Below are 19,357 nucleotides of genomic sequence, written 5' to 3'. Positions count from 1 at the left end.
GCCGAATCTTAAAAAGCTATTTATCAGCCTATAGATATACAGGACAATGTTTATCATCATTACAGTTATAGCACAAGAACGAAGGCCATCAAACTGCAAATGCACACGTAAAAAGGAAATGCAGTTAAAGAAGTAGAGTAACTAAAGCTAAAAGCAAAACAAGCCGTCTTGAGCTCCATGTTTTATAAGTGAAACCCAGGTGACGGGATATTCACTCTTTCGTCTATCCCACACCTAGAGGGACAGGGGGTCTGGGTAGGGCAGGGGCGGTATGGGCCCGGGAGAATAGGACTTCGCTTCAATGGAAGGATAGATCCTTTGCTCGAAATACCCTCGGACCTGTTACTCTTTCTTGCGTGTGCGTGGGAAACCAAACCTTCCTTCAGATTCCTTCTCGAACTAATTGCACTGGATTTTTTGCGCTACAAAGACACACAAATGCACACAAAGCTTAAAAGCAACACGAAAAAACCCGGCTTGTATTCCAGAACTTCATTCAGGTAAGACGAAAAAAGGCTCGATTCAATAAAACACAGAGTGTAAAGCCCTGCGTTGGTTTCCTTTCGGTCTGAATTTGTTCTTGTTAAGAGCCAATGTTCCTTGGCTTTCAATATCCGATGGAAACGAAGTTCTTTAACTTCTCTCCTCTGTCTGTTGACTTACACATCAGTAAGTCGTCAAGCGAATCAAGAAAAGAGGAAGGAAGAGAAAAGACGACATTGTGGCCCCCCGCCAGGTAATACACAGTCTGCTGCAAATCGGTTCACGTGACACGTCCTGGACAGAATTCGTTCGTGTCTCTCCGTTTGGAACTCCAGCTTTACGTTCATTGGGCGGCGACGATATTAAAACATTAACTCAACTGTGTTTTAAGGTTCGATTGCAAGTTACTTAAAAAATGCATCAATGCTTGATTTCATAAGTTACGTTAAAAAGTGCATCAAGGCTCGATTTCATAAGTTACTTGAAAAATGCATCAAGGTTCGATTACTTAAGTTACTTAAAAAAATGCTTCAAGGCTCGATTGCATAAGTTACTTTAAAAAATTTATTTTAAATAAGACGGGGAGGTACCCAACCTATCTCGGCTTCAGTGCCGTCAATTGCCGCTCGCGTTAGACCTTTAAGGTCTACTGCAAGACCCTAAGCATGAACATTTAGGATAAGTCGGCTAGCGCTAGACCGCATAGGTTGTCGAGAACAGTGCAGAAACTACATTTGGATTTCACTTGTGGTCACCCACTCAGCCTCTGCTCAGACTGTTGCTTAACTTTACTGACCGAGACGGAAGTTGGGGTCAAAACCTGCCTCTTAAAAAGGGAGTGGATTCCATAGGAGAGCAGCGGCGGGAAGCCAACTCAAAAATAGCTTCGCATCAACGTAGGAATTGTGGGAATGGATGTCTTCATTCAGTTCAACAGGATATTCACGATCTTTTATGAATAGGCAATGCTTACACAAAATGAACTGAACCAAACTGACTGGTGACATACAATTACTGCTTATGACTTTAAAAGCTTATCTCCAACATTCTTCTTGGTTACGGCGACATTTAACATAAACCTAGAAAGCTCGCTGCAAGGCCCAAAATACGAATGGAGAAGTATGCCAACTTTACCATGGAATCTAAACTCTAAAAAGGGTCCAAATCCAGGATACAAGGCAACGGCGGAACTTACATAATACCATTCGGTACTTGAACTTGCATCAAACTTCAACATATGGATGCAAGCGGTAATTGTTCATAACGAGACTCGAAAGTGATAAGTAATATGAGAAGTTCGCCGACACTTGACATTAAACACACCCTCGTCTATGAAATACGAGTCGTTCAATACTCGGGAGAAATGCGCTTGTAAATACTGGGCGATCGGGTCGTGGGAAAAATACTTGAGTTGTAGGTATCAGCGTTGCGCACAGAAAACGTCAACTGCAAAGAAACAAAGAAATCTCTGATTGCACGCACCACTGAAAGCACAAGAACAGAAAAATCCAAAGAGAGAGAGAGAGAGAGAAGAAAAAAGAAGAGCTGTTTCCTCATGCAAAACGCTTGTCTTTGCCTTTTGGCTGTTCTTCACTGATGGCCGCTTCTCTTGATACCTCAACAGACAGCAAATAAAAAAAAAAAATCTGTATTTTTAAAAGATTGTTATTTTAACAGCGTTTTTAACTAAAAAATATCACGTTTTTAATGATCAGTTCTCAAAAATTTGTTTGGATTTCTTCACAATCATTATCATGTCGATGAATAAGGTATTTCTGAATTGCCAGATTGTTCGTTACACACACACACACACACACACACACACACACACACACACACATATATATATATATAATATATATATATATATATATATATATATATATATATATATATATATATATATAAAGAGAAGGAGTCGTGTCATTAGCAGCAAACTCAAAAGTATGTAAAATTTACATAGAGTAAAAATTTTTGACTTTAAAGTTATTGGAAGCATAAATAATGAAATTGACTTGAACAAATTAGAATCTCTTTTAATGGAAAAGACAGTTCCAACTAAATACCCAGTCGTCATCTACGCAATTGTTTATAGCCTAATTAGATGTTTTACAGACATTTTGGCATATTTTTTTAATCTTTTCTTTCATTCTTCTAACTTCTTGTGTGTAATTTTCTGTTGACTCTGTTATCCTGTTTGTAATTTTATTCTATACTTTTTATTCATTTCCTGTGTTTGTTTTCAATTTAATCTTTATGAGTGCTTTTAAATGTAACGTTAAAGTACTATAGTGCCTAATATTGTTTCAGCCTTGAAAATGAGACTGGAAAGTTAGTCGCGATAAGTTGGCCAACAAACTGTTTATGTACAAGATGCTTCTCCCTCGCCCCACCTTTTATATATATATATATATATATATATATATATATATATATATATATATATATATATATATATATATATATATAAATATAGATACATATGTATATACATATATGTATGTATATATATGTATACATACATATTATATAAATATACAATAGTGGTTTTTCGTTTCACTGGAGTTTAGCTTCATAACCCACCAACTACACTTGAGATCAGAAGATTCCACAACTGCATGAGGCAAGCTATTCCATATTTTAGTTGTAGCCAAGATAAACCTCCTAGCAAATTGAGTATAATTAAACATGATACTGGAAAACGGCACACCATTTGCAATAGCAGCGTGCCTAGAGATCTGAGAAAAACAGCTGGGTCAGCTAAAGAAGAGAGCAGAGTATGTTTACTGATGACATAACTCTATCAGAGAGTTGGACATGAGAGTTAACATCCAAAGACCACACTGGAGAACAGTACTCCAAACAAGGAAAAAGAAAAGCTAACATACTTTTCTACGATATCTTCATCATGATACATTCTAAAAACATTTCTGCAAGACACCAACGTTTTGAGAGACAGGAAGAAATATCATGCATATGCTTATATCTAAAAGCCAATTTCTTTTCAAGAGTTTCACATAAAATCTTAAAAAGAGTACCGACAATTAAAACCGTACCATTTAAATGTCAATCAGGATGCAAATGCGAAAGTGTTCTGGATCAACAAACTATCATACTTTGAATTTTAGAAAAGTTGAAAATCATGACCTAAAAACTACTCCACTCATGAATACATGCCAGATCTCTATTCAAGGACCCGAAAACCACAGACCTAAGTCGTGGCGAAGGAACAACAGCTAGAAGAGTTGCATCATCACCATATGCAATCAGCTAGCTCTCCAGACCTTGCCACATGTCACAAATATAGTTTATGGAACACCTGAAATGACGTTACTAAGGCTACTACACTGGCGCTCAACACAGAGCCTTTGGGCTCTGCTATTTAAAATCCATATTAATTCCCAGTAAGTCTACTTTGTAGAACAGTGCCTCACGATTCGTACGGTCAAAGTCTGCAATAAAATCTAGACTGACATATGTGCCTTTGCAACCTCATCAAGATCACTCTGCAAGACAATAGTTACTGACTAGTGTGCATCACAAGTACCAAGGTCAATACATAACCCAAACTGTAATAATGGTAACAGGGAATTATTTAAAAAAAACCTACAAATAAGCTTAGAGAGAAGCTTTCAAAAACCTTATTTAAACTAAGGTAATTAAATTCGGCCTATATTCTGAATTGCATGAAGATAGACTTAGTCTCTTAGGTAATGCAGCCATGTTTCCCATCTTCCAAACAGAAGGAACACTTGCAAGTCCAACCAATCTGCTGAAAATGGTAGTTACTGTAGGAGCAATGAAATCAGCAGTCTTCTTCAAACGGATGGGAAAGATCCTGTTAGAACACAACTTGGGCTCTGGAAAGCATGACGCACCACGGACTGACCACATGGTTTGGTCTTAAAGACTTGAACCTAAAGTTTCCCTTATGTTTGGGGCAATATACAGCAGTTCTGTCAGTTCCTACTAGGGGAGGTATGCTAGAACTGACTCCAAAAAGTGATGACTTAAGGGTAGATCACCATTCACGGTCATCACCACTGGAGAGCAAGTTCTTATTGTAATCTCTCTCAGCGATTTTAGATATAATTCTCATCTTAATAATATTGCTAAGATGAGCATTCAAACACTCAATAATATTCGGACTTCTATGAAAATGGCTCCATCTGAGCTCGGTAGCTTACCAAAGCTTATGATTTGTACAAAGTGTGTATGTATTTCGAATTTACTTCTTGGAAATTTGTTTCAGCGCTTTCCTTCGGCAGAGAAACACATTACACTTCATACAGAGAGAACTTTATATCAAATCACCAGGGCTGATTTAGTTTTTGAGGTCTTCGCTTCTCTTCAAGGTACAGCAACAGTGAAACAAACAAAATAACCATAACACTCCTTGTTACATGAATTTCGCTTCATCTGGAGATGACGTTCAACCAAGATGAGAAGTCTGATTCAAATGCCCTCATGACATCCTTATGAGAGAGCTACACTTAAAAAAAATAATAAAAGTAGAAAGCGACTGGCATGGCCTGTTGAAAACAATGGCCGTTTTAATTTAGTCGACATTAACTTAATTATAAATTGCAAACCAGCCTTTTTGAGAGATGTTATTTTAAGAAATACTCTAGTCACAAAAGTGAAGATAACAGATACTGCCTTCTGATGCGGAGTCATATGAATAAACATAAGACCCATTTCCGCAGTTTCCCCGAGATTCAGAAACCCTCTCAATTCACTCGTGTTGGGGCATGACACCGATTACAATCCGGACGCTATTCAACTACTGGACTTGGCTAATGGCGACGTAATCGGTGGACGTGTAATGAGTGGGTGGCCGCGGTGCATGGAGATGAGGACACTTCCATTCAGCCGGGGTCGACACTGCGTTCCCAGGTGAGAAGAGCGAAGATGGGACATCAGAGTTGAAGAAAGTTTTGCGTTCCAGGAAACGCCTATCCTGAATTGGTGCGCGTGTGTAAATCCCACACAAATGGATCTTATTTTCAGCTTATGGGGTAAAAGAGTATACTATATATATATATATAATATAATATAATATAGATATATATATATATATATTATAATATATATAGTATATATATAAGGGAATACAATCCACAATGAAGTAAAATCCTTCTGTAGTTTAAAATATATATTTCTTATACAGGATTAAAGCTTTCGACCATCAGCTGTGGTCTTGTTCACTAAAATGTGATATGTCACCTCAAGTAACTGACAAGTAGGAACACAAACATTTGAAAAAACAATAACGGTTAGGTAACAAGCTAGTTTATTATTATGATTGATCAGGCGGTTGGGCCCTCGTCCTTTCCAGAATTCGTCTTGATCTTCGTGGGGGAATGTTTCTATTGTCAACTGCTTGTTCTATGCTGGTTGGGTGGTTTGTTGGAGAAATGACCTGAGTGGAGTAAACAGGAAAGGAAGCAGCATCATCGGCACATATATTCCTAAAGTTAGAAATTTTCCCTTTTCTACATATCTCTTCACAAATAGCTGTATTCTCTGTAATTCCAGTATTTCCTGTAAAGGTCTCGTTGAAGGAAATTAACGCCCCTTCTACTACCCGTCTCAAAGTCCTGTCATTACATGCAAAAACAACCTTAGTTCCTTTAAAATTTATCGCGTGGTTTTTCTCCCATGTATGTTGCACAATTGTACTGTATGAACTAACTACCCCTTCTGCAAGCAGCAACGTGTTCTTCCGCTTTCTCCCACGTGACATTCATTGCAATCACTGCAAGGTGTTACATATACTCCTACATTCTCTTTATTACCCGGGTTATTTTTAATGAGTTTCTTCTTGATTGTATTGTTGTACTGAAAAACTATGTTGAAGCCGTTCTTTTTTCCTTTAAGCTGCCTAGAAAATTTATTAAGTTCTTTATTATATGGAAGAGCAAGAGATGCCTTAAAATCTACCTTTCCAGTTATATCATGTGGGGCGTAGATCATCGATCTAGCTTTAGATAGAGACTGTAGTATAAAAAACTTTGGGTAACACAGTTTAGTAAAACTATCTACAAAGAAATTTATTTCTGCCTCAGTGAACTGGGGATCACATGTTCGGTATGCTCGAAAAAACAAATTGGTTAAAACGTTGTGCTTTACTTTAGGTTTATGATATGAAAAGTAATGAATATAAGTGTTTGTGTGGGTGTTCTTCCTACACACGCTGAATTTAAAGTCACTACTCACTGTGTCTCTATGAACTACCATATCTAGAAAAGGAAGCCTATTTTCCATTTCCTTTTCCACTGTAAATTTAATAGAGGACTAAAAACCATTAAGCAACTATAAAAACCTATGAAAGGCTTCCTCGCCGTGTCTATAAACAATAAAAACATCTACATACCTAACACAAATTTCGGGCTTATGTCTTCCGGTAGTGTGTCAACGTAAACCTTTTCGAAAAATTCCATGCATAAGTTGGCCAATATAGGGGAGAGAGGTGAGCCCATCGAAACCCCGGATTTTTGTTGATAGAACGAACCATTAGACTAAAAAATTGTAGATTCAACGCAAATGTTAATCAAATCACAAAGTTTATCAAGGTGCATAGGTGGCTTGAAAATATTATCTGAGACTAATTTCTTCTTGAAGAAATTAGTCTCAGATAATATTTTCAAACCACCTATGCATATATATATATACTATATATATATATATATATATATATATATATATATATATATATATATATATATGGGATCGAGATGAAAAAGTGAATTCTTATAACAAAGCAACTTTTCGAAAAGACTCTCTGAAATATATTAACATTCTTAAGACAAGAGGTATGAGGTACGATATATACGTACATACATACATACACACACATATATATATATATATATATATATATATATATATATATATATATATATATATATATATATACCTTTGGTCTTAAGAATGTTAATATTCAGAGAGTCTTTTCGAAGAGTTGCTTTGTCATAAGGATTCACTTTTTCATGTCGATCCCACAAGCTCGGGTAAAAGAGGAGGACTGGGACCGGGGTGAATGCCCTATATTATAAAGGATCACGAGTTACAGATTTCCAGCGAAATTCAGTTCTCGGAAGAGAGACCACCGATGAAGAAGAGACTCCGCTCGAGCATATACTCCCGTGACCACAACAACTGAAACCAACTGTTCAATACAGGTGATCTTGGATCACGATGAGGTCCAAATGCCAGTAGAGTAGGCAAAGACATTATAAATAGAAATAATAAGATTACGATATCACTCATCATAATATATGACCTTGAAAAAAAATGAAAGCAGCTTCCTAAAGAAGAGAGCTGAAATAATAATCGGTAACATCTGTGAGGGCCAGAATAAGGTTTGAGATAGCGTCAACAAATCGTCGCAGACGAGATCTGAGATTGAAAGAACGATTGTGTATTCTCTTCTCCCCTCAGAGGAAGAAAGAGGAAAAAATAAATCCCACCGTGAGAAAGCTGTTAATCCAAACAAGAAACTTGTCAACGGACTTTTGGCTAACAGCGGAATGTGGATCTCCTCCCCACCACCCCTGCTCTTCCTCTCCCTCCCCCCACAACCCTCCCTGTCTTTAACGATGTGCAAAAGCTCTCAATCGATATTCAAGGATGCGATAAAAAATGTCATGTACTAAAGTGCCTTTTTGTCATCCATCTCCTCCTGCATTCCAATACAGTTTCGTCCATTGTGCAGATGATCGATAAGAAGGTTAAAAACCTGGAGTAGTGATTTATTTGTATCACAGAAGAAGTGCTCATTTCCTCTTGAAGTACTGACGAGAGAGAGAGAGAGAGAGAGAGAGAGGAGAGAGAGAGAGAGAAGAGAGAGAGAGAGAGAGAGAGACAGAGAATATAATTAGATGAAATATAATTCAAATAATGTCCTTTTGTAAAACTTTACATCCTGGGCAATCATACTCATTACATGATTACAATATACTATATTAAAAAATTAGAATTTTTTTTTCTTAGTTTATACGAGTATCTGTCCTAATCACTTTAGTAATATTTAGAAATTTTCCAAACGTAAGTATGATTCTAACACAGCCATCAGTATCACCGTTATTTTCCTGCTCGCTGCAAACAATGACGAAATTCATAATTGTACTGAATAAAAAACAAAATGAAAACGATTCAAGTGACCCCTAATTCATTACCAGATAGGTTTGTAATATCCGAAGACTTTACATGACCCGTATTGCTTCGTCTGTATTGATGGCGATGGGTCACATACATCTCTGACGAATTGATGATGAGGAACAAGCCAAGAAATGAGGGAAGAGTGAATTCCCTTCAACTCGAAAACTCTCAAAGCGTGCAAATTTATCAGCGTCAGAGATAATGATAAATCCTGGATTACAACCGCATTCACCTAAAAATGCAATACGATCTTTCTGTACCATTCACCCCTAATTCATATTATGCAAAAGAGGTTTGTATATTGTTGTTTGTTTGCATTGTATTTTTACGTTGCATGGAACCGGTGGTTATTCAGCAACGGGGCCAACGGGTTTACGTGACTTCCGAACCTCGCCGAGAGTGAACTTCTACCAGAAATACACATCTCTGACGCCTCATGGAATGCTCGAGAGTCGAACTGATGGCCAACGAGGTGGCAGGCTAACACCAAGCCGACCATGCCACTGAGGCGGTTGCAGACGAGATTAATCGGCAGATTTCGAAAAACCTTTTGGACAGAGGACCCAACAAACAGATGAATACAGATCGTCTGTCTAACTTCGTCTGCGGAGTTCATAAAATATTGAGAGCAAAACAACAATTGTTTGTCGATTAGATGGATTTAAGATGACAAATTCATTTTTCAAGCCGGATGAAAGGATACGAAACTGGTTCAGTTTGTCTTCACGGATGACACCAGAGCCTCCCAGCTTCTTCCCCTCCTTTCTATTGGCAGGCCCGTACCCAAAGTTTTTTTTTTTTTTTTTTTTTTTTTTTTTTTTTTTTTTTATGGGGGGGCAGGTGGTGGTGTGTCTTTTTTTTTTTTTTTTTTTTTACCAAAACTGGACATTTTCTTTTATAAATGTCATTGCATATATACGGATATATCATATTCCTATTATCATTCTTGTATTTCCTACTACTAAAGAATGATGTTAATGTTTAATAACAAAATTTATAATAAAAAGACTTCCCCCCAAAAAAGAAAAGATAGTTATTTATTACTTTGTAAGTACAGTTCAATGAAAAAGGATAGTTACAGAAAATATGGACTTCCAGAAATTATTTCTTTGGGGGGGGGTTCGTTCGATCCCGCCCCCAACCCCACCCTCGGTACAGGCCTGATTGGGCATCTATACCAAGCCTCAGAAAACCCAAAACCCCTCTCTAGTTGAGTGCAGAACCCCCCACCACCGCCACCCACAACCCCATCATTCCAAATTCTGTTGTGTTAAGAAGCAGAAAGGACCTTTACAGATTTCCCCGAGTGTTGAATTACCCACGCAACTATTAGACTAATACGCCCCTCAGTTACCCCTTGGTCCCCTCGTAGCTAGCTGTCATGAGTCCCTTTAGTCCCCTTGTAGGTGGCCTTGTTCCCCTCATAGTAGTCCTTGTTTCCCTTACAGCCAACCCTTGATCCTTTCTAGCAAGCTGCCCTTGGTCCCTCGCAGTCGCAGCCACTAACACTAACGTTAGATCGTCTGTCGTTTCTCTCCACACAGGACCACCGACGGGAAGCTGATGTGTCTTTTAATAATAATGATTAATAGAAAATACTCATGTGGCATGACTCTTAAAATGAAGAAACAAATACACAGGTATTTATGTACATATATTTAGATATAAATTTGCACATATAGCTTTCGGAAATCTGTTCGATTTCCCCAAAAGCTATTTAGTATAGATTTCTCTCTGAATGTATGTACATAAATACCTGTGTGTTTGTTTCTCTAATGATAACAATAATGCCATACATGTCAACGACAACAGAAGGCTAAAATGATTCATGTCTGAATCTCAAGAACAGCCAGGATGCAAACATATGAGAGTAGTAATAATGGCAATGGTTATATTCCAAAATGACCAATATGATATCGATAGTAATAAAAAAAATTAGTAAATATTGTTGGTGAATGAAATAGAACATTAAAGAGTTCAGTAACATATGTTAAGCAATGAATTATCTAGACAAAACTTCAGTAACGATTAGTATATAAACTTCAAGTATCTCCCGAATCTGTTACAATCCTGACCCATATTGAGTTTCCATATTGGCACTACAGACTTTTCAACCTTTTGAGTAAGTTATCAGTGCCTCCGTGTGCAGATAAATGTTATTTTCCTTAGTTTTTCAAAACCTTCAACTAAGAGATTATCGCTTATGCAGCTCAGAGTAAGTCGTATTGTTGTAATGAAGTGCATACTATCAGCTTCATGTGCAGTTATAGGCTAATCTCATGGTGGTATTAACCAACCCTTTACAGCAACTAATACCTTCTTTTCATGTATATAGTCTGATTGGCAATATTGTTAAAATGCTTTCCTTATTTTTGTTTGTTAGAAATAAAAGCATATGATTACTGATATTCTTTCTTTTACTGCACATGCCTTATCCTGAAGACATTTCATTCACTTAGCCACTTACAAACTACATCTGGTTTTGGAAGCTCACTTGAGAATTCACCAATTATAAAATATTTTTTTTCATCCTCATAGTTGCTAATTTGGTTACAATGCAAAAGGTGCAAGCAGTCATGCAGAGCCCGATTAAAAGCCCTTCAATTTGGAAAGGAAGCCGCCACAAGAAAAAGGCTCATGTTTCGAAAACAGAGTCAATACCAAAAATAAATACAAAAATCCATTAACATTCAGTTTACTACTTCTTAAAACTGGATGGTAATAAAAGTAACGCACGTCAGAGAATTGCTTCTTTCTGCTGACTCATCTATACATTTAACACAGCAACAATTGTGCAAAATACCTGATTGTCCTTCGAAACAGAGAGAGAGAGAGAGAGAGAGAGAGAGAGAGAGAGGAGAGAGAGAGAGATTAGATCCTTTTTCATATTAATTGGTGTTTGGTGTATCATCTACAAAAGTCCAATACCGTAAGTACCCCTTACAGAGGAAGAATAAATGTGTATTATGTTCTAACTCGTGTGACACCACCGGAACCAACCCCAAATTCGAGAATCACATTATAATTCAAGAACAATTTATCTTTTTTCTCCATTTGCCTGTGAATAATTCGCAATAAAGAAGGAAGGAGATGTTCGGAAAATGTTTCTGAAATATCCTTTAATCATTCTGGCGCCATGCGCCAGATGCCAGGAAAGAGGCTCGTTTTGACATCGTCCCTTTCCTCCCAGAGGACGTCATGTAAATGGAATTTCATTAGTTCAAGCGAAAATGCGATGCATTACCACCCTAATACTAATCTTCTTGCATTTTAATACTTTTTTTATCTATTTATCTATTAATTATTTTTTTTTCTCTTGATAAGTTGGATATCTTCTCTCTGATATTACTACACTACCTCTTAATTCTTGCTAATGAACACCATATTCTTTGGAAGCTTGAATTTCAAGTCGATTATTATCATTCATCTTCTGAATGATAATAATCATAATAATAATAAGAAGAAATTTAAGGAACTTCCATCATTCATAGACGTGCGTTTAAAGAACTTGCTGAACAGATTCATGGCCTCTTTTTAAACGTCCACCGGCTGCGGGGTCGGGGGGGGGGGGGGGTGGGGGGGGGCCGTTTAAAGGCCTCCCCTGATTTTCTAAAGGAGCCGAAGGTTTTTACGCGTTTTATTTTATTACGTAAACGATACGTCGGGGGATTTCGGAGAAGTTGACTTAATAGACGTTTCGTGTCCCCTCCCGAGTTTCCGACCTTCTCTCTCATTCCAAATCTAATATCTTGAAGAAACAAATCTTAACGGCCATTTGCTATTTTAACTTATAGCTATCTGTTTATTTTTTTCATATATCCATTTATCAATGTTTAACAACAAAGAAATAAGACATATTGAAGATATTTTGTTCAAGAATTTTGTTCAAGAATGAAATCGTATACTCTACATTAACATTTATTCACAGACTGTTTATGAGAGAGAGAGAGAGAGAGAGAGAGAGAGAGAGAGAGAGAGAGAGAGAGAGAGAGAGAGACTTGCATTATGAGTTAATATTCATAATAAGTTTAGACTCCTTCATATAGAGGAGACTAATCAAAGGAATATCCGTAGGTCACCCGATCGGTAATTTCGTTTTTGTTTTTCATAGCTATCTATCACATATGCTACTGAATTGGCTTCGTCTTGGAACAACCTACTGGATTCACTCACTCACCCTCTATGCTCACTGGTATCATTGTGACCCACTGCCATTCACATCTAATATGCGTTACCAGGCACTGAATAAGTTGCTGGCCCAATACCCGTGCCAACAAAAATTGGTCATGAGAGCTGAAGTGCCAACTACGACTGGCATTCATTGACGCACTACGTCACTGCTCGGGGTGAGTTGTTGAGCCTAGTTGAGTCCCTGTATTTGCTAGAGTTCATGATCTCTCTTTCGTAGTTATCCCTGCTCTGTTCGTACCTTAGTCAACGCGATGCGCGTTTTCCCTTTGGCAATTGAACACGCTCCGACTAGCGCTCGTTTTCGTTGATTTTTGTCAAATGTTCATTTAGTTCGAATCTTGTTTCTGAAACCACGGCGGGTGAGATTTAGGCTCGTGAAGTTGCACTGGGTGTTTATTTTATGCTTCATGACGTACTTAGAGCTGTTGTTTTTTGTCTGAGAGAGAGAAGAGAGAGAGAGAGAGAGAGAGAGAGAGAGAGAGAGAGAGAGAAAGAGAGAGAGAATAATAAAATATCGTTCAAGTTCCCACGCTGAAACACTAGACTAGGGAGTGAGCTTTGTATCATAATTTTAGATAACCGCAAACTAGTGCCTTGCAAGCTCATTCAATTAACGTTCTTCTAGATAATACCAAGTTCATAATCATTACTTACACTGAGACACCAATAATGGCATGTCTTTACTATAAGATAGTATCATACATACATACATACAAAATGTGGTTTGGACGAGCATCTCAACAACGGAAGATCGGGAATTCGGTTAAATTCCATTGCACCTCTGTTGACCTAAGGATTGAATTAAATATCAGGGAGTTAATCGGTATTGGTGGGTCACGGCCAGGTTGAAGATAGCTATATGTTGACGCATATATATATTTATATATAAATATGAATATGTATGTATAGAGAAAAAATTAACAAGTATATATAGATGTATACATTTGTATTGAAATATACAATATATATATATATATATATATATATATATATATATATATATATATATATATATATATATATATATATATATATATATATATATATATATATATATATACATATATATACTATATATATATATTTATATATATATATATATATTATATATATATATATATATATATATATGATGAGAGAGAGAGAGAGAGAGAGAGAGCGGGGGGAGGTGTCAAGCGTTTGAAAGTAAACTTAATAGCATCAGCAATTATATTTCATTTTTAACGAGATTTTGGGATTCGACATCAACATGTCCCGTTCCGAGTTTCCTTTTCGCTCTCTTGCTTTCTTTCCCACCGACGACGTCCCCTCTTCCCTTCTCCTCATGTGCGTGACCTGACCACATCCCGAGGGGAAAATGGGCGGATTTATGGCGAAATGGTTGGACAAGTTGTGGAACAAGCGGATGAAGAATTCGGGAAGGGGAGGGTTGGGGGGTGGGGCAGGGAGTCGTGCCTTGTGGGAAAGAGATGGAAAAAGGACCTTGAAGACAAGAAGATTCAGAAGAGAGAAGGAAAAACTCACATTCAAATCACTGAATTTACCTGTTCTACGATAACAAATTTGATTGTGCTCAGGTTCGAGACGTAAGCCGTAAAAGATACGAGAAAGACTAAAGAGAGAGAGAGAGAGAGAGAGAGAGAGAGAGAGAGAGAGAGAGAGAGAGAGAGAGAGAGAGAAAGCTAGTAAGTAGGCCTCGGCTGCAACTAAGGCGGAGAAGACCATAGGTTGAATATCTACAATATTTATTAAATAATTGTTTAAAGTAATACAAATATGCATATAATACACTAATACCCACACGCATATATATATATGTATAATAAGAAAATAACACAGAGAAAGTTGAACACTTCCTCGCCAAATGTCCGCCAAGATTTCAAAAAGATCGAAGTAGTGGCGCAGCGTCGAGTCACGAAACGGGCTAATGATGTCAATCGATAATATTCACATGCAGAGTAAATATAGAGTAGGTCCCCACACAAACCACAACTTTCTTTACAAGCAATATCTAACGCATGTTTCCTGGCATCATTCAGTTCGTGACATAAAAGAAAAAAGTCCCAAATCTAAATACATTATAAAAATGAGAAGGTTGCTGACACCCAACGCCCCCAGATCCCTCCAACTGCATCGGAATGGACTGAGGCAACTTTGCCACAACTCTTGACTAAGGGGCTTAATGATCTGCTTCCTGGAAACAGCGTAAGAAAATGTGAAGTCACAGAGTTAGTCAACGATCAATAGGTCACCTGAAAGGCGAAGGTCATGAGATTGTCAAGAAATACAGCGAAGATGACACGCTGAGTGCGTCAGTCCGGACCCAAATTCCTTAAAACATTTAAACACCTTGTCTAAAATATTCACTAACGTCGAATTACCCTCATAACTCACGCACTGTCTTGGTCATATTATTTTTTTTTTTTAAAAGTCAAGATAGTAACGTTAAATATTAAGGTTTTCTTAGAAAAAATTAAACAAGTGAAGCAAACTTCGGTTTTGAAACGCTGGGCTTCAACATTATATATATATATATATATATATATATATATATATATATATATTATATATATATCCTATATATATATATATATATATACACATATAATATATACATATATATATGTTATATATATATATATATATATATATATATATATATATACATATATAGATATATATATATATTTATATATATATATGTGTGTGTGTGTGTGTGTATGTATGTAAATATATGTATGTATGTCACAAAGATTAAGATTGCCAAATTAAATACAAAGCGTCCAGCATTACTTCTTTTTAATGCTTTGAAAATATTTTATACATGCTGAATGCTTGAGCTGTTATTACCGAATGCCTGGCTATAATTAATTGCGTTTAGGTGCCACGTTTTGGCTGCCTTCCACCTGTGTGGACGGTATTTATACCTAATATCTGGAAATTTGAGGCTTTGCCATAAAATCCGTACCATGGCATTCATGGTCTGAGTGGTAGTTTCTCTGCTTATTGACACACACTTTTGTCTTGATGGGTAAGTAGGACATTGCATGTCCTTCACAGAATCTTTTACTTGTTCCCAGCACGAACTTAAAACAATGCAAACTAAAAGTAACAAGCTGTATTCGTTGTTAACATATAACCCCCTGTTTATTTCTATTACTAGATTGATCTAAAAAAAAAAAAAACTTCTCTGTATGATTTAGAATTTTCCTGAAAAAAAACTTAAAAATCTTAATGATTCTAATTTTCGCCTTTTCAAAGAGAATCTACTGATCTCTGTTGATGTATATTTCCTCCATGTTCTTTTATTTGTCATATTCATGTATAAGTAACCATACTTTTCTTGACACTGCTGTAGACATTTCACGTATGGATTTCTTATTGTGTGGAAACTTGCTGGGCAAGACAGGAATTTATTTGTCTTGATTCATAGGTGTGTATCAAGTGAATACTAACACTATTGAAAGCATATACACAGATAAGAGACACTCGGCGGTACATTAGCAGGGGAGTCACTCACAACGATTTTGTTACACACGCAAACACTAGAGACGGAAAGGTTACCGAAAACGAAATCACCTTAAAATAGGAAACAAACATCATCTAAACAAGGTCAACAGACCTATGCCCCAATAACCGTGTTGCCAAAAAAGAAGAAAAAAAAAATCTCGTGTTACACGAAACGACCGAACACTTTGATGAATTGCCTTTCAGAGTTTTGAATCTCCGTAATCAATTCATTGAACATTAATATTGTAACTGGACTAATTGGAATACCGGATTTTCAGTCATATTCAATATAGAAAAAGTGAACATAAAATACATTCCGATAACCAACAGGGAGTCGACGAGTAGACTGATCCTATTAGCTTTGATAAATTGGCTGAACAATAGACAAGCGATGGGCTTGTTTGGCAGATGATCGTGTCTGTTTATCTGATCTTTAGCACCTACGTTAACCTGTTTGATTTTAGTAACAAACAAGTGTGATTCAACAGCCGATGCGACTAATTATAGAGATCTATAAAAGGATCAAGGCTTAATGAGAGCCGCTGGCTGGACAAATCCGGCTAATGACGTCAACATCGGCAGGGTTGGTGTTAAAGGGGTGAGAAAATTAAACCAGCGGTGACTATATCAGAAAACGGATGGATAAAACCTGTCTACCTTCATTTACATCTTCTCTCCTTTTTTTTTATTTACCTAATATAGACCTAATATAGTCGAGTGGCCTTTTTTTTTTTTTTTTTTTTTTTATTTTTTTTTTTTTTTTTTTTTTTACCTAATATAGACCTAATATAGTCAAGTGGCCTTTTTTTTTTTTTTACTTAATATAGACCTAATATAGTCGAGTGGCCTTTTTTTTTTTTTACCTAATATGGACCTAATATAGTCGTGTGGCCTTTTTTTTTCTTTCTTTTTTTTACCTAATATAGACCTAATATAGTCGAGTGGCCCATTTGGCGTCTCGGTAGATCTACGTAGGTAGTAACTCCGCGTCGGGTATTTCTTTGGAAATTACAATTTTCTATGGTATTTCAGTTGCTTATTAAGAATTAGAATTTACCGTTATATTTTGGGGGTCGACTGTAATTAACCACCAGTGGCTAGTGCTAAACATGGCGAAATACAATTGACGCCCCAGTCCCTATTATACCTAGAATCACCGATGTCTCTTCCCTTAACTCTAAGCAAATAAATATCCACCTCCCCTCAAATCAATTGCGGAATGCCTCATCACCGAGTCTTCCCCAGTATCATATTATCTTAACTCAACTTTTTATTATAACTTGAAGCTACCCCAGAAAATCATGTCTTACAGGGTTTGGGGTGGTTGGACCTTCAACCTTGTATGGAAAGATACATCCTCACTCATCTGGCCTATAGTGCCGTGTCATACCTAGCCTGGGGGCCTTAACCCCCCTTGGACTCCAATAACCATGCATCGAAAGATAAATCCTAGCCTGACCTAGGTGCCTGCATCCTACCTGATTAGCGGTCTTTGTTACCTGGACTGACCTAATCTTACCTAACCTAGAGTAGTCATATTGGCCTTTTCTCGCCTATTTTTACTAACTTGAAACTACCTTAGCATACCCGATGGGAGGTAGGTGAACCCTTAACCTTGCAAGAAAGGAATGGAATGATATATCCTCACTTAATAGCACTGTGTACTAACTGGCCTGGAGTCTCTTGCCCCACCTTAGACTACCTTAGCCATGTATAAACAGATATACCGTAGTCTTACCTAACATGACCTATATCTTGGAATACTTACCTCCTACTTGGTCAAAGGTCCTTAACCACTAGACACCTCTTGATCTTGCATAAAGTTAACAAAAACGAGAAATCAACGCGAATACATCTCTTGTTTTGACTATGAACGAAAAAAATCTGGTGAGGACTAAACTGCATGACAAGATGGAGCCTATATCTTGGTAATTCTAAAGAATAGTTCCGCACGGACTGCAAGGAACGTAACCGCGGATACGACATCCACTAGGAATTGGGGCGTCCAATGTATTTTGCCATGTTTAGTACTGGCCCCTGGGGGTTAATTACAGTCGTCCGAATAAATGTTACTTAAAATTCTTGTTCAGTAGGTAAAACTGCATAGAAAAACCGCAACTGCCATCGTCTAGGCCGCCGCGGAATAGTACCCTATATCTACCTATATCTTACCTCTGACAAGCTGAGCCTTGGAAGACATGGGCCCTTAATTAACGTTCACTGTAACAAAGGTCAGACGAATCCAGGTCGACAATACTGCACAATCCAATGTTCTCTAAAATGATATGATACATATTCTTATACCATCCTTAAAGATGCCTGACTTGGGCAGTTTGCCACATATTTGACCAGACAATCCGTGGTTTCATATGCTAAAAATTTTCAGGTATCAAATTAGTCAATCAGTCCCCATTGTTACAATGGTTTTTTGAAGTAGACAACTTGGAATGGCGATTCTGATAACTGATCTGCCTTCTTGGTTTGAGGTCATTATGCTGACAAGCTTAGAAATTCTCATAACTCACAAAGAACAATGCAGTCTTTAGGTGTGGGTATTCAGAAAACTGTGAATCAACGTTATTTACACTAAAAGGAATTAATCAAAATGCCTGGAACCCCGAAGCCAGACCAAACGGATGTAGTGTCAAAGGCGCCACGTTTACCTACGTCTCCTTGTTCGTGTCTGAATTAAGGAAAAACTATTTTGCTGTTGGAGAACACTGACACAACCATCTGCATGAAACCGATCGCGCGCAACTGGTCGCATACGAGCAGTCAAGGTCTAAAGACACAGTGATCAGTCGCTTTGAGGTTCACACGCCAGAGCAATTTTTTTTTTTTTTTTTTTTTTTTTTGCTGTTCCAAAATATCGCCCCATGAGGATGACGTAGTTTTGATCTGATGCTCAAATGGTCATGAATTAGCTGAAATATATGACAATGCTAATAAAGATATTAAGACGCCGTTAAAAAGAAAGAAAATGTCATAAATGATAATTGAGAGAGAGGGA

This window comes from Macrobrachium nipponense, chromosome 34 (genome assembly GCF_015104395.2).
Source record: "Macrobrachium nipponense isolate FS-2020 chromosome 34, ASM1510439v2, whole genome shotgun sequence".
NCBI lineage: Eukaryota > Metazoa > Arthropoda > Malacostraca > Decapoda > Palaemonidae > Macrobrachium > Macrobrachium nipponense.
The sequence above is the reverse complement of the archived record's forward strand: the minus strand, read 5'-3'. Positions refer to the sequence as shown.